The 16,188-nt window shown below is 40.6% G+C and overlaps 1 protein-coding gene across 3 annotated transcripts in view; it reads right to left on the minus strand.

Moving 5' to 3' along the window:
• The window catches only part of SLC35F2 (solute carrier family 35 member F2), a 69,727-nt gene that overhangs the window by 49,260 nt on the left and 4,279 nt on the right, over positions 1–16,188 (minus strand). The window contains exon 1 of one of the 3 annotated variants that reach the window (XM_066371599.1): positions 7,061–7,097. The exons of the other annotated variants lie outside the window; for them this stretch is intronic. The gene's annotated coding sequence lies outside the window, so the exon portion shown is untranslated. Of the gene's footprint in view, positions 1–7,060; positions 7,098–16,188 lie in introns of those variants that run through there. 3 annotated transcript variants of the gene reach the window in all.

Genomic DNA, 16,188 nt, shown 5'->3' on the forward strand with positions numbered 1-16,188 from the left:
ATTTCTAAATGGAAAGATAAAACAAAAACTTTTTAAAGTTACCTATAGGTCAGGAAAGAGAGCAAAGTCATATATATAGATGTCTAAATATACCTCGTTTTACAGATGTCTTTGGAGCCATGTAAATATTTTCTATAATTAGAAAACAAAACATTTTTTTAAAAAGAAGCCAATCTAATTTAAAATTTTTTAAATAAACAAGGGTATTTTAAGTTTGTGGTACAATGAAATAGAGAGGAATTATTTCAAGTGACTTTAAAATACACTAATTTGATAATACATTCCTACTAGAATATGGCATAGGAGAATAAGAATCATAAAATAACTTAAATTGTCTGGAAGTGTAGTGTTGAAATTATTTTGACACTGTGTGTATACTGTGAAATAAAGCAAGAAATTATATTGATGCATGAATTTTTGGTACAGGAAAAAGGTGAAGGTGTAAGATTAAAAAGGTTAAGTTTTGTTTTGTTTTTAAACCTATTGTTCTGAACTTTATTGAAAGAATTAACTCATAAGACATTTTATATATTTTTAAGTACTGTATATATTTCCCATCTTTGTTCACTGTAAAGACCAAAAGCAATGAACAACCAACAATCATGAACACTTCTGTGCCTATAATATGGCAACTAAATAATACTTCATACTAAAACGAACTAGGGCTCTTAGAGAGAGACTTCAGACCTAGAGCAAGATAAGTATAAAGCCTGGAAACTCTGGTCATACCAAGTGACAGGAAAGCTATCAGAGAGTAGTAGAGTCATGACAAAACAATGAAATGCCTCCGATATGTTTAATTCCATAAATTAATTGCAATTATTAAAAAAAAAATTAAATAAAACTGATTGGTTCACTTTGGAGGATGTTAGGGAACCAACAGATTATTTTGAAAACTGGCAAATAAATGGAGGGGAAAGTAAACATTTACCCTGCCCTTCCTGGACAAATTATACATCAGGGTAATGAGTTGATGATAAGGAGTACGTAGATAATAAATAAAAGTATGTAGATAATAAATAAAAATGAAATGACAGAAATAGAATAGCATTTTATAACCCCTAATAAAATAATGAATGTAGGTAATAAAACTCAGTAGTTCCTAATACAAAAAGAGAGACAAACAAACATTACAGAATTTGTGACGGCATTACTCAACATCTAGAAAATATTCTTGCAAAAAAAAAAGGACCAGAGGATTTTTTTACCAGGTGTCCATGGACCAGGTCCATGAAAATATTCTGGGAAATCTATGAACATGGGTGGGAAAAGTAGACCCTGATTTCCAGTAACATTTAACTCAAGTTTAATACTCCCTTCAATTATGAATGTAGGCAACAAACTACAGTAGCAATAGCAGTACCTAGGAGTTTGTTGCCAAAGACTCCAGACATATTCCTATCATATAACAACTGCCATTGAAATTTCAAAATATCATTTACATTTCATCACTACTGCAAAATCATGATAGTTAAAGACCTATTGTGCCTGACCAGGCGGTAGTACAGTGGATAGTGTTGAACTGGGATGCAGAGGACCCAGGTTTGAAAGCCCGAGGTCGCCAGCTTTAGTGCAAGGTCACTGGCTTGAGCATAGGATCATAGACATGACCCCATGGTCACTGGCTTGAGCCCAAAGGTCACTGGCTTGAAGCCCAAGGTCACTGGCTTAAACCCAAGGTCGCTGGCTTAAGCAAGGGGTCACTTGCTCTGCTATAGCCCCCTGGTCAAGGCATATATGAGAAAGCAGTCAATGAACAACTAAGGAACCACAATGAAGAATTGATGCTTCTCATCTCTCCCTTCTTGTCTATCTGTCTCTATCTATCCCTCTCTCTGTCTTTGTCACAAAATAAAAGACCTACTGTGAGACCTTGTCATTTAATGTGTGTGTGTGTGTGTGTGTGTGTGTGTGTGTGTGTGTGTGTGTGTGTGTGTTAGAAAAGGGGCACTGGCCCTGGCCTGGTGGCTCAGGGCATAAAATGTTCTCTGATGTGCTAAGACCCCAGATTCAATACTTGGTCTGGGCACATACAAGAAGCAATCAATGCATGCACAATAAATGAAACAAACAATTTGAACAAGGAGTTGATGCTGCTTTCTCCCTCTAGCTCCACCTCCCTCCCTCTCTCTTCTTCTCTCTTTTAAATCAATGGAAAATTTTTGTAAAAAAGAAAGAAAAAAGAAAAGGAGCATATACATTAACATATCACAATGTGTGTTTCTTTTAAGATTTTATTTATTGATTTTTTAGAGAGGGGAGATGGAGAAAGGGAGGGAAGAGAGAGATAAAGGGAGGAGGAACAGGAAGTACCAACTTGTAGTAGTTGTTTCTCATATGTGCCTTGACCAGGCAAGCCCAGGGTTTCAAACCAGTGACCTCAGCCTTCCAGGTAGACACTTTATCACTGCACCAGGTCAGGACCACAATGTGTTTTCAATAGGTTTTTTTTTGTATTGGGGGGAGGAGGTTGACAGAGACAGAGAGAGAGTCAGAAAGAGGAACAGATAGGGACAGACAGACAGAAAAGGAGAGAGATGAGAAGCATCAATTCTTCATTGCAGCTCCTTAGTTGTTCAGTGATTGCTTTCTCATATGTGCCTTGACCAGGAAGCTACAGAAGAATGAGTGACCCCTTGCTCAAGCCAGCGACCTTGGGCTCAAGCCAGAGACCATGGAATCATGTCTATGATTTCATGCTCAAGCCAGTGACCCTGCACTCAAGCTGGTGACCTTGGGGTTTCAAACCTGGGTCCTCTACATCCCAGTCCGACGCTCTATACACCATGCCACCGCCTGATCAGGCTCAATAGTTTAATACGTAGATAGATGTAATTGGTTTCCATTATAATCCTATGTATTTTAACTTATACATTTACTTTTTTTATTGATTTGAGAGAGAAAGATCAATTTGTTGTCCCACTTATTTATGCATTCACTGGTTGATTCTTGTATGTGTCCTGAGAGGGATCAAACCATGAACCTTGGCATATCGGGACAACATTCTAACCAACTGAGATAACTGCCCAGGGCCACTTCATGTATTTTAAAACATTATTCTGAGAAGGACATATTTTAAACTCACCAGAAAGGCATAATCAGCAAAACTCAGAATGTGTAAAAATTTACATGACAAATGAACTATTTCTTCAAAAATAAACCACAAAAATAAGGAGAAGCTTACAGAAGAAAAATATATAGATATAACAATCTTTAAATGTATAGGCCTTATGTGCATCTTAATTTTGTCAATGAAAAAAAGTCCAAACCTATAGAAAGAAATTTATAAGAGTTTAATTGCACCAGTAACTGAGGATATGCTTGGTTGGAAGCAAGATCACAAGAGGTTGAGAAAATGCTCCTGAGAAGGACAATATAGCAGTTAGTTATTTTTACACATTTACAGTCAAAGAAGAGCCAAGGAAGGTTGCATGAAACCCACAGGTGGTAGATTAAGAAGGCAGGAGAGCCTGACCTGTGGTGGCACAGTGGATAAAGCACTGAACTAGAATGCTGAGGTCCCAGGTTCAAAACCCCGAGGTCACCAGCTTGAACGTGGGGTCACTGGCTTGAGTGTGGGATCATCAACATGACCCCATGGCTGCTGACCTGAGCCCAAAGGTCCCTGGCTTGAGCAAGGGGTCACTGGCTTGGCTGGAGCCCCCTGGTCAAGGCACATATGATAAACAATCAGTGAACAGCTGAAAGTGCCACAACTATAAGGTGATGCTTCTCATGTCTCTCCCTTCCTCCTCCCTTTCTTCTCCCATCTCTCTCACAATCTCTGTCTCTTTCTCTCTCTCTCTCTCTCTCTCTCAAAGAAAAACAGCCTAACAGAAATCTTACATTTATCCGTGATAATGCTGTACAAACAAATCATTACATTTGCTTTCAGCCATAATTAACCAATCAAGTGTAGCAACTCTCATTTTCTCTTGCTAATAAGAAGTCTTAGTGTGATTAGTTAAAAGAGAGAAATTCACTATTACTTAACAAATCCAACTTAAAGGAGTTTCAAAATCTTTCAAAATATATCATTCCTGGTGGAAAAACAATAAACAGGGTTTATAATGGATTAAAACCCTGAAGGTTGCTGATCTAACATAAAATATCTCACACTGTATCCTACTTGGTATATGCTTTAGACTCCCCAGGTAGGTTGTGGGCTCCTAAAAGGCAGAATCAATGTCATATTTGTCTTTGTTTATCCAGTATGTGAGTCAGTATGGGCTGGCCAAAGGTAAAACTGCCACCAGAGAAAGAGGCCTTTCTGAAGCCTCTATTAGCCTATGTGCAGCAAGGGGAACCACAGTGAACAACAGAACGATATCACTCTACATTTTAACCTAGAAATGTGTCGATCCAAATGCTACCAGAAAGCATTCAACGTTAAAATGGAAACGTAAAATAAGTTGCAATGCATATTGCAACAGGACAGAGAGTGACAGGGGTCTGTTCTGCTGGACAACAGCAATTCTAGAAAAAGGAAACCTACCCAAGTTCTCCAATCCTGCACAGGACACAGGAGCAAAAGTCTCGGATCCACTTACAACTCGATCTTTACCGCTTGGAAGGCAGCCGGCTAGAGTAGAAGAGTGTCATGAAGCAGGTAGGGACCTGTCTGTCATGTCTTGTCCTTGTTCTAGACTCACCAAGCAACTTCAGATCATGTAATTTCCTAAGTAGGTTTCTTGGGATGGTCTTACCAGCTCTCAAATTAAATGGCAAAAATTCTCCTCGTAAATTAATTAGGACATTTATTTTCAAGTATAAATTGTGAGTCTGAGCCACAAGAGCCACTTATCTAGAGGCTGGTCACCCCCAAATGAACTGACCGTGATGTTCCAGCCATATAGAACTGGAAAATTCTAACAGGAATCCAGTAGTTCAGATGTCGGTCTTCTTCATCTACAATTCTAGAAGCATGTTCATAAAATTTTGCCAAAACCACAACCTGATATTTAATGAAATAATGAAGCAAGCTTTTCCAAAAATTGCCCCATAAATGGTAGCACTCATTACATTTTCTTAGATTTGTGGCTACAGAATAATAGAACAGGACTCATCGGAAAACAGGAACAAATTTTTTCTTTACTTATCTTCACAATATGTAACTTCCCGACTAGAAGGGAGGGAAAGCTAACAAATTTTGCAGTATTCTATAACAATATAACAGAGTTTGCAGAAGAGCAAGTTTAGTGTAGGTCTAAACCCAGCGAGTAACCCACAGGGTTGAACTTACAGTGGTAACTCGGGATATTCAACATGAACTTTATTCTCTGGGCCTTCCCAACTCTGCTAGTTCCTGGAACTGCTTCTTTCCGTTCTGACTCTGCAGGAACAAGAGAGGGCCTAGTGCCACGGCATACTAGTAGGAGGGGTAAGAAGTCAATGATCAGACTGACTGACGGAGCAAATTACCTAATTGACTGAATCTTAAAATTAACAGAGAATTTGGGTGAGATTGTGGGACATTTTGTTTTGTTTTCTTCTTTATCCATTTTGTACATACCAAGTTTTCCAACATTCAGAAGTCTACTTTTAAAATGTGTTCTTTCCTAAAGGAACCAGGAGTGAAGGGAGCAGAAGAAAACACAAATAACTTCAGAAGACTTCTTCACGCATTTTGAATCCTTGTGCTAATTTAGATTCACAGCTCACCTTCCCTCTATTTTTCTCCCCCAACCTCCTTAATCCCTATGATTCTCTGTTGGCAATTCAAGATTTCCAAACTGCTGGCTTTAAGCTCCCTGGATTGCCAATGGGGCATCCATCATCATCAAGTATTATTTATTTATTACATGCATGCTAATGGACCTCATCAGAATAACATACCTTATGTCTTTTAAAGTACCTTGCAATTTAGAAAAACTCTTCTATACCCTAGCTTATTTGATTTTTAACCATTTGACATTGCTGTGAGGTTACAAAGAAACTGAAGCTTCCCTGGCACGGTAGCTCTGATGGTTAGAGCTTTCTCCAGATACACCAAGGTTGTGGGTTCAATCCCTGGTCTGGTCACATACTAGAATCAAGCAACAAATACAGAAATTACTGGAACAACAAATAAATGTTTCTCTCTCTCTCCCCTCTCCCCTTCCTTTTTCTCTAAAATCAATAAGTCACATGATTAAACGTCATCAAAGTACTGCATGATCATTCACTAACCACAGACCTAAATAAAAAACAAAGTTCTCCCATTGTGCCAACCAAGGTGTTCCCAAATTCTGATGTATCTAAACTGTGTACTTGAGTTTTTCTTTTTTTTGTATTTTTCTGAAGTTGGAAACAGGGAGGCAGTCAGACAGACTCCCGCATGTGCCCAACCAGCATCCACCCAGCATGCCCACCAGGGGACGTTGCTCTGTTGCAACCAGGGCCATTCTAGTGCCTGAGGCAGAGGCCATGGAGCCATCCTCAGTGCCCAGGCCAACTTTGCTCCAATGGAGCCTTGGCTGCGGGAGGGGAAGAGAGAGACAGAGAGGAAGGAGAGGGGGAGGGGTGGAGAAGCAGATGGGCGCTTCTCCTGTGTGCCCTGGCCGGGAATCGAACCTGGGACTCCTGCACGCCAGGCCGACGCTCTACCACTGAGCCAACCGGCCAGGGCTGTACTTGAATATTTTTTGATGTAAGCTTCTCATAATCTGTGATACCCAAATACCGGGAGCTGAAACCCTAGTTTAATTTATAATTTTCCCCTCAGGAAATATTTATTTCTCCATAAAAAGTAATTTTTAAATAACAAGTTTAGCCAGTTAATGTGTTATGATTATTTTTACAAGATAATTAACTAAGCAAAAGTCATTATATATTGCAAAGAATCATATAAAATATCGTATAATTATTAAATAAATATATGCCCTTGCTTTTTGTGACATAAATGTAAAAACATTAAATAAAACAGAAAGATAGTCACACATTTATGTTTGTAGACTGAATCTTCATGACTTTAAATGACTATCAAATATTAGGGTCTGGACCTAAAAGAGAAGCAACGAAATATTAATAATGTCCCACCTTGGGGGAACTCAGCATTACTAGACACTACACAGAAACTGACCTTACTGTCCTTCAGACTTGCCTACCAGGCCCCATCTTCTATCGGAATAGCCAAATAAATCATCTGGTCCCAAACTGTCAACTGCCTGTGATGGTGGGGAAGCCAGACATCAATCAGTCAGGTTTTATCAAACATTCTCTTCACTTCTCTTACCATCTGACCCAATTGTAGCCCTGCCTTCAGAAGCTTAAGCAACTTGATGACAAAATATGTGTCTGTTGGCCCGAGATGCACACTGTTAAGAAGTGGGGTGATATTTTTAGCTGCTCACTTACTATATTTGCAAATGAACTCTTGAATATTTCAGTTACACAAGCTCTTAGGTTGGCCAGTCTTCCCTGAACATCAAGTCTGTTCTCTTGGCTGCGGAAAACCCAATAAATTCAAAGTTCATCAAAATGAGAAATTCAGGGGTCACTTCAAGAAGAGAAAGAAGGTTTAATTGATAAATTGCACAATACAAATGCAGACACTTTTATCCCAAATAAATAAAAATAACTTCGAAAAGAAAATTAGAGTTACCCCACTAAATTCAATTTAAAAAAAAAAGAAAATTAGATTTAAGTAGAAAATCAGATGGATGCTAGTACAGAGAGAGAGAGAGAGAGAGAGAGAGAGAGAGAAGTGTGGAGAGAGCCTCTTGAGGTACTTAATGGTAACTGCATCTGTGAACTGGACAAAGCACACCTGAAAAACTGCAGCCATGTCCGAAGGAGCTGATCTATCTCAGGAATGATCAAATCAAGTTTATACCTGTGTCTTCCTTCAGGAGAGGGGTAACCTTTGCAGTAGTACACCACTCTACAACTTCCACCTAGAGACTGGGTATATGGGAATTCTCTTTGCCTACTTAATGGAAACAGTCCAAATTGGCAGGCAACTTCAACAACCCACAGTGACCCTTATTACCATCTTCCTAATGGCACCCAGTTCAAGTCAGCAAAGGTTTTTTTTCATAGCTAATAGATTCCTGACACTGTGTCCGGCTCTGGGAATACAGAGAAATAATAGACAGAGCCCATGCTTTTATGAAATTTCAATACAGCAGTGAAGAAAAACAGTAAAGAAACAATTAGGATGGGACCTAACCTAATCTGAGATTTCATGGAAGGCTTTACTCACAATGTGATATTTCATGAGACTTGAAGAATGAAGACAAGTTGTTCAGGTCAAGAGAAAGGGAAGAGAAACTGCTGTGCTGTCCCAGCAAAGGGAACAGTGTTACAAATTCTACAACATGACTGAAGCCTGGGGATGCAACTCATTAAATGGAATTAGCAGCTACTACATCTCTTCCAAACCTGTGGTGCAACTGGAGGAGTTTAGCAATTCTTGGTTGATTATTTCAAATACTGACCATATGCAAAACATTTTGCATTAAATGCATTGAGGAAAGGTTTCCTTAACATTTTATGCATTATTCTTAACATTTTTACCAGTATCCAGGTGGTCATTGTGCTCTAAAGCTATTTTCTTTTATTGGAACCATTTTTAGATTGTACCACCAAATATAGTAGGCAGAATAATGCTTCCCCCCAAATATCCATGCCCTAGTCCTCTGGAACCTGTGAATAGGTCACCTTACCTAGTGTGATATTGTGATATATTAACATATATATATATATATATATATATATATACACACACACACACACACACACACACACACAGGGTGGGGCAAAAGTAGGTTTACAGTTGATCGTATAGAAAATAATACAATATGCCTGACCAGTGGTGATGTAGTGGATAGACCATCAACCTGGGATGCTGAGGTCCCAAGTTCAAAACCCTGGGGTCACAGGCTTGAGTGCAGGCACACCAGCTTTAGAGCAGGGTCTCTGGCTTGAGCCCAAAGGTCGCTGGCTTGAAGCCCAAGGTTGCTGGTTTGAGCAAGGGGTCACTGGTTCGGCTGGAGCCCCCAGGTCAAGGCACATATGAGAAAGCAATCAATGAACAACTAAGGTGCCACAACGAAGAACCGATGTTTCTCTCCCTTCCTATCTGTCTCTCTCTCTGTTGCTAAAATAATAATAATAATACAGTAATTAATAAATAATAATACAAGAATAAACTTTGGGTTTTGCATACTCACAACTGTAAACTACTTTTTCCCCACCGTGTGTGTGTGTGTGTGTGTGTGTGTGTGTGTGTGTGTGTTGGTTTTGGCTCCTAGATAATCAGAAGTACAGGTGATAGCCAGAAACTAGAGACTAGTGTCTGAAATGGGGTTTCGGGAAGTAGGAGGGTACTTGTGGGACTGAGCACTTAACCTGTGGGTCCGTGCTAACTCCAGGTAATTAGTGTCATAACTGAATCATAAGATATCCAGTTTGTGTCTGGAGAATTAGAGAATCGGTTGATGTGAGAAAAAAATACATACATTTGTTGTCATAAGTCTTGAGTACAGAAAATCAGTTCTTTTCCTTTTACATGGCAAAAGGGACTTGGCAGGTACGATTATGATTAAGTACCTTGAGATGAAGAGATTATCCTGGATTTTCCAAGTAAGCTCCATCTAAACACAGTACTTAAAAGGAAAACTTTTCCAACCTATTGTCAGAAGGAGATGACACCACAGAAAAAGTCAGAGAGATCTACCATTATTGGCTTTGAAAGTGGAAGAAAGGGCCATGAGCCAAGGAGAGCAGATAGACTCTAAAACAGGGGTCGGGAACCTCTTTGGCTGAGAAAGCCATGAACGCCTTATATTTTAAAATGTAATTCCGTGAGGGCCATACAATATGTTTAACACTAAATACAAGTAAATGTGTGCATTTTATGTAAGACCAACACTTTTAAAGTACAATAAGTCTCTGAATTATTTTTAATAACATTGTTATGTGTTGCTAACCAATGATGAATAATGGTACTTCTTACCATTAATGCGACTTCTGGTGCTGCATGGTTTTGCTGATGGCTTTGTAGACTGGTTGATACATGGTGAGGTTAAGCTTCATGCAGGCGTTGAGACTTCCATCCATTAAATGTGATTGTAGATTGGTCTTAACATTCTTTAGATGTGAGAAAGACTGCTCACATGCATACGTAGAGCCAAACATTGTCAGTACAGCAATACTCACATGCTGCAGTGTGTGGTATGTGACGGGAAGCGTGTTCCAAGTTTTGACAATCAGCTGGTCCGCGGGTTGAAGTTTTTTCATTTCTCCCACTTGTGTTTGCTTGCCAACTCTGCTTGCTATTGTGCAAGTCTTTCCAAATCTTCATTCAGTGACTTGAACTTATTCACCCACATGTCTGAGGCCTTCAGGTCAACAGCTTGTAGTTCAAAATCTCTGATGGAGACACCGGGGATGTAACTCAGGTCGGTGCTGTCCACTGCACACTCGTGTGGATGGGTGATGAACTTCAAAAGACAAGAGCACTCACAAAATTCTTCAAAGCGTGCTTTGTATGACTGCAGGAGACTAGATGTGAAGCCCGCTAGCTGCTGGAGATCAAGATGTTGAGCAAGGTCACTTGCTGTGCATGCATCTTTAAACTCTCCCAGTTTTTCAAAGTGTAGTAAACGACCTGTTTCAATGTCAGCATGAAAGTTCCAGTTTGTTTTCAAATGCAAGCACTGCTTGTTGAAGGGATAAGACTGTATTTCCAACACCTTGCATTTTCACATTGAGCTGGTTCAGATGTTCAGTTATGTCCATGAGATAGTAGACATGGAGCCACTCAGTGTTAGCTAACACAGGATGCTCGATGTTTTTCATTTCAAGAAAAGTCTGGATTTCGCTCAGACAAGCCAGCACCTTCTCTCTTGACAACCAATGCACATTGCTGTGCAGAAGCAGACCAGGATAATTATTCCCAACTTCATCAAGCACTGTTTTAAACTGGCAATCATTTAAAGCTTGGGCAACAATAAAGTTGACCACCCGAAAAACCAGCGACATCACCTCGCCAAGCTGCTCGCCACACATCTGAGCACAAAGTGCCTCCTGATGTAAGATGCAGTGAAAACTTAGGATGGGTCTCTTTTCATGTTCACCAAGAAGTGCTACGAATCCTCTGTTTTTCCCCACCATGCACGGAGCACCATCAGTACACACCGAAATAAGTTTATCCATCAGTAGATTTTTTTCTTTAGCAATCCTCCCCTCTTGTTGTCTCTTTCATAGGCAAAACAGCAAGACTTTCCTCACATAGTGTGTCACCTACAGCATACCTTGCAATCACACTGAACTGGGATAAATGGCTTATGTCTGTTGATTCATCCAAAGTGAGAGAAAAGAATGGTGCTGCATTTATGTCCTTCACTTGTGTTGCCTCAATTTGATTTGCCATCATGATGGTACGATCGTGAACAGTTCTTGCCAACAGAGGCATGTCTTTTATTAGTTTGATTATATTGTCTTTATTCGAAAAGTCGTCAAAAAGTTCATTGGCAACATCAAGCATGAATGTTTTGGCATACTCCCCATCTGTGAATGGCTTTCCATTTCTCACAATTGCTAAAGCACCAGCAAAGCTAGCTGAATTCCAGTCACCTTGTTGAGTCCAAACACGGAGTTGCTACTGACTAGCTTGCACTCTGCACAATAGATCTTGACATGCTTTCTTCCTGCTGTCCCCCACTGGATATTTCGATGCAAATGTAGTATGGCGTGTGTCGAAGTGCCGCTTTATATTTGACCGTTTCATCGATGCAATTTTATCATTGCATATTAGACACACTGCAGAACCTGCTCTCTCCACAAAGGCAAATTCCTCTGTCCATTCCTGCTGAAAAGTATGATACTCATCTTTTTTTCTTTTAGCCATCTTCCTCGTCAAAAGGGTTTCTGCAATTAGCTAGCTGACTACTTGATTGAAAGGAGGCAAGTTTACTTCCTCACCTCACAATGACCCATGTATGTTATGCATTATCCAATAAAAATTTGGTGTTGTCCTGGAGGACAGCTGTTATTGGTTCCAGCCACCCATAATCATGAACGTGAGCAATAGGAAATGAATGGATTGTAATACATGAGAATGATTTATATTTTTAACGTTATTATTTTTTTTTATTAAAGATTTGTCTGCGAGCTAGATGCAGTCATCAAAAGAGCCACATCTGGCTCGCGAGCCATAGGTTCCCGACCCCTGCTCTAGAAGCTGTAAATGGCAAAGAACTCGAATCCCTCCTTATAGCCTCCAGAAAAGAACATAACCCTGCTAACCTCTTCATTTTAGCACAGTGAGACCTGTGTCAGATCTCTGCCCTACAGAACTTTAAAATAATAAATGTGTGTTGATTTAAGCCTCTACATTTGTGTTAGTTCGTTATGACATCAAAAAAACTAATAAAATAAGTCAACAATGCTTATAAAAATTAATGCTTATGCCTGATCAAGTGGTGGTGCAGTGGATAGAGCATTGATCGGGGACGCCGAGGACCCAGGTTTGAAACCAAGGTCACCAGGATGGGGGAAGGGTAGTTCGTAAGGATAGGATTAGTATTGGGTAATGAGTGCACTGGCATTTCAAGAGTCTGGATGGTTACAGTTTATGGTCCTGTGACAGGCACACAACTCTCTTTCTACCCTACAGTCTGGCACAGGTGCCAAAGAGAACAGACAGAGTAACCCTGTCTGAACAGGCAGACAAGAAGCCATGCCCATAAAATTTTACATTCCTAATACCGCCTGCCCATTGAGGCAGAACAGGAAGTTTTGAAGGACTATTTTTTAACACTGTAAAATCTAAATAAACCTCCTTGTGGATTATCAGACAAAATACAGTTTTAAAACTTGGGGATTTTGGTTTTTGTCTGTGTGGTTTATCCTCTGATGAAGATAATCCACTGGTCTACATTCAGAAGAATGCAGCAAAGCACAGAGACTGTGGTGTGGATTGGGGCTCCTGGCTCCAGCTGCTTCTCTGCTCTCTTTGGTTTGGCATTTTAACCCTCCTTGAAACATGTAAAGTAATAAATCTTCTTTTTCACCTATGCCAGTGGTGAATTTCTCCACTAACAGCCAAAGTTAATATGCTCATCAAACACCACCAAAAAACAGAAAACGCCTGACCAGGCAGTAGCACAGTGGATACAGCATCGGACTGGAACGCGGAGGACCCAAGTTCAAAACCCCGAGGTCTCTGGCTTGAGCACAGGCTCACCAGGTTGAATGCAGGGTCGCTGGATTGAGTGTGGGATCATAGACATGACTCCATGGTCACTGGCTTGAGCCCAAAGGTCACTGGCTTGAAGCCCAAGGTCTCTGGCTTGAGCAAGGGGTCACTCGCTCTGCTGCAGCCCCCCTCCCCGGTCAAGGCACATATGAGAAAGCAATCAATGAACAACTAAGGAAACTAAGGAGCCACAGTGAAGAATTGATGCTTCTCATCTCTCTCTCTCCCTGTCTGTCTGTCCCTATCTGTCCCTCTCTGTCTCTGTCACACACACACACAAAAAAAAGAACAGAAGTCAGAAAAAGTCAGGAGTCTAAGCCTGATCTAGGAAGTCCCTGAAGACTCAGCCAGCAGAGGAAGTAGAGGTGTAAGGGAGATTTCCAAATGAATCACATTAGTCATTCAACACTCCACAGGCCTCAAACTAGAAAAACTCACTCCCCTCCTTAGTCAGCTTAGCTGCTCCCAATTTCATCCTTCTACTTCTCAACTACTCTCAAACTTCCCCACTGAACTGCCACTATTAGGTGAGAAATCAATGAGCATTAGTGGGTGACCTCATGCAGGCCCCAATTTTTTCACCTCTCAGGTGAAAAATCCATGTATTTCACAAGTAACATGGGTACTTCACAGAAGTAGGAACACATAAGGCCAATAAATATTACAGAGATTCAACTTCATGATAATGTGATTTGTTCATAGTTTTTTTTATAGTCTGGCCCTCCAACGGTCTGAGGGACAGTGAACTGGCCCCCTGTGTAAAAAGTTTGGGACCCCTGGTTTAAGTGCTCTGGTTTCCAAAGAATGACTAGAAAGTAGGTTGGGACTTGTCCGATTTTTCATGGAATCTATCTCTGCATCATTAACATAAATAAGTGCTTGTGACATATAATTTACCTGATGACTTTAGTCACAGACTCCCATAACCATCTACCCCCGCCCAAAAAATGTCACAAAATCTGTGAACTAAAAGTTTTTAGCCCTGGCCGGTTGGCTCAGCGGTAGAGCGTCGGCCTAGCGTGCAGAGGACCCGGGTTCGATTCCCGGCCAGGGCACATAGGAGAAGCGCCCATTTGCTTCTCCACCCCTCCGCCGCGCTTTCCTCTCTGTCTCTCTCTTCCCCTCCCGCAGCCAAGGCTCCATTGGAGCAAAGATGGCCCGGGCGCTGGGCATGGCTCTGTGGCCTCTGCCTCAGGCGCTAGAGTGGCTCTGGTCGCAATATGGTGACGCCCAGGATGGGCAGAGCATCGCCCCCTGGGGGGCAGAGCACCGCCCCTGGTGGGCGTGCCGGGTGGATCCCGGTCGGGCGCATGCGGGAGTCTGTCTGACTGTCTCTCCCTGTTTCCAGCTTCAGAAAAATGAAAAAAAAAAAAAAAAAAAAAAGTTTTTATAACTTATCAAAATGGAAACTATTTCAATCTTTATACAGAGACTATTTATATCTTCAGTACAAGCAGTTTTAAGAAAATGGGTTATCTGGTATCTACAGTGTTAACAGGTTAGAAGTCATAATTTCGAAAGAATGCAGACTTCTAGAGATATGCTTAGTAACAGGGGGAAAAAAATCACAAGTGACAACTGTGAGAAAAAAGAAATAAAAATCCACTTCAGTGGCTCCTAAGCATGTTACTGCCATGCAACAGAATAAATTTCATTCATAATGATGAACTTGAATCAGGAAGAAAATGTGATATTGTTCATTAAAAGGTGATTAGTCTCATATATTTGTTTTAAACACACCATGAAGACTTTTAAATAATGTTTTATTGTTTCTTGGTAAAATCTCCAGGATTAGTTGCAAATGGACCCAGTAAGTAAATCAATAGGTTGGCTACACTATAAAGTTGTTTGATACAAACCAACTAAATGTAGAACTGCTACCCAAAATTATAAATAAATTAACTGAAGTGAGTGATCCATGACCTAAACAGTGCCATCCAGTTGGTTTTAAAAGTAAACTTTAATGGGGATTGCAGGAGGGTGGAGGGAGGAATAGCTGGTGATGGAGGGAGACCTGACTCGGGGTGGTGCGCACACAATGCAGTACACAGGTGATGTGTTGCAGATTGTGCACCTGAAACTGTATAGTTTTATTAACCACTGTTACCCCAACAGATACTGTACAATAAAAAAGTTTTAAGTAAATTTTAATACTTAAAAGAGTGAGTTTTAAATTACCTGTAAAATTCACCTGTATAAAGTGGTTCACTTTCTCTGGTGACCCTCAGTAAGTAATACGGAAGTTTTTTATATTTTAATAAACTTACAAAAACTTATACACGCAAGCAATTACCTTGTGAGGCAAGTGACTCCTTCCACAGATGTGGCTACCAATCAAAACATCAATAAAAACTCTTTTTCAGAAAGAGCCTAATTTTATTTCAGTCCTAACTCTTATATCTTATTTATCAAATCTGATTGTCAACAGGTTTTGACTGTTCCTAGAAATCAATTACTATCATTTCGGAAATTACTGTCATTTCAATGACTATCATTTCGGAAATCAGAGGCTTGTTTGGTTGCCGGAGAGATGGACATTCTGGGAGATGAGCTTGCAGAGGGAAGAGGCACAAAGTTATTGAACTGCCATCTCTGGCCTTAAGGCATTCTCCCAGACTAGTGATAGTTACCTTCTACTTCATGATAAATGTAATGAGTTAGGAACGGGTACCAGAGGAAGAGCATCACCCCAAGACCTATGGGAAGAGAGACAGAAAGGAGTCAGGCAAGAAGACTGCCTGACTTGGTGCTGTCTACAAAGAGTCTTTAAGCAACTATGAGAAGAGGTTGAATAGAAAAAGCATTCAGGGAGGGAAAAACAGGTGTGGAGGGGCAGAATATGGAGTGTGCAAGGAAATCGGAGGCTTGTTTGGTTGCCAGAGAGATGGACACTCTGGGAGATGAGCTTGCAGAGGGAAGAGGGCCCCTGATAGAGGGCCCTGTACATCATGTCAAGAAGCTTGAGCCCTGCCTGACCTGTGGTGGCGCAGTGGATTAGGCTTCGA

This window comes from Saccopteryx leptura, chromosome 1, assembly GCF_036850995.1.
Source record: "Saccopteryx leptura isolate mSacLep1 chromosome 1, mSacLep1_pri_phased_curated, whole genome shotgun sequence".
Lineage (NCBI taxonomy): Eukaryota > Metazoa > Chordata > Mammalia > Chiroptera > Emballonuridae > Saccopteryx > Saccopteryx leptura.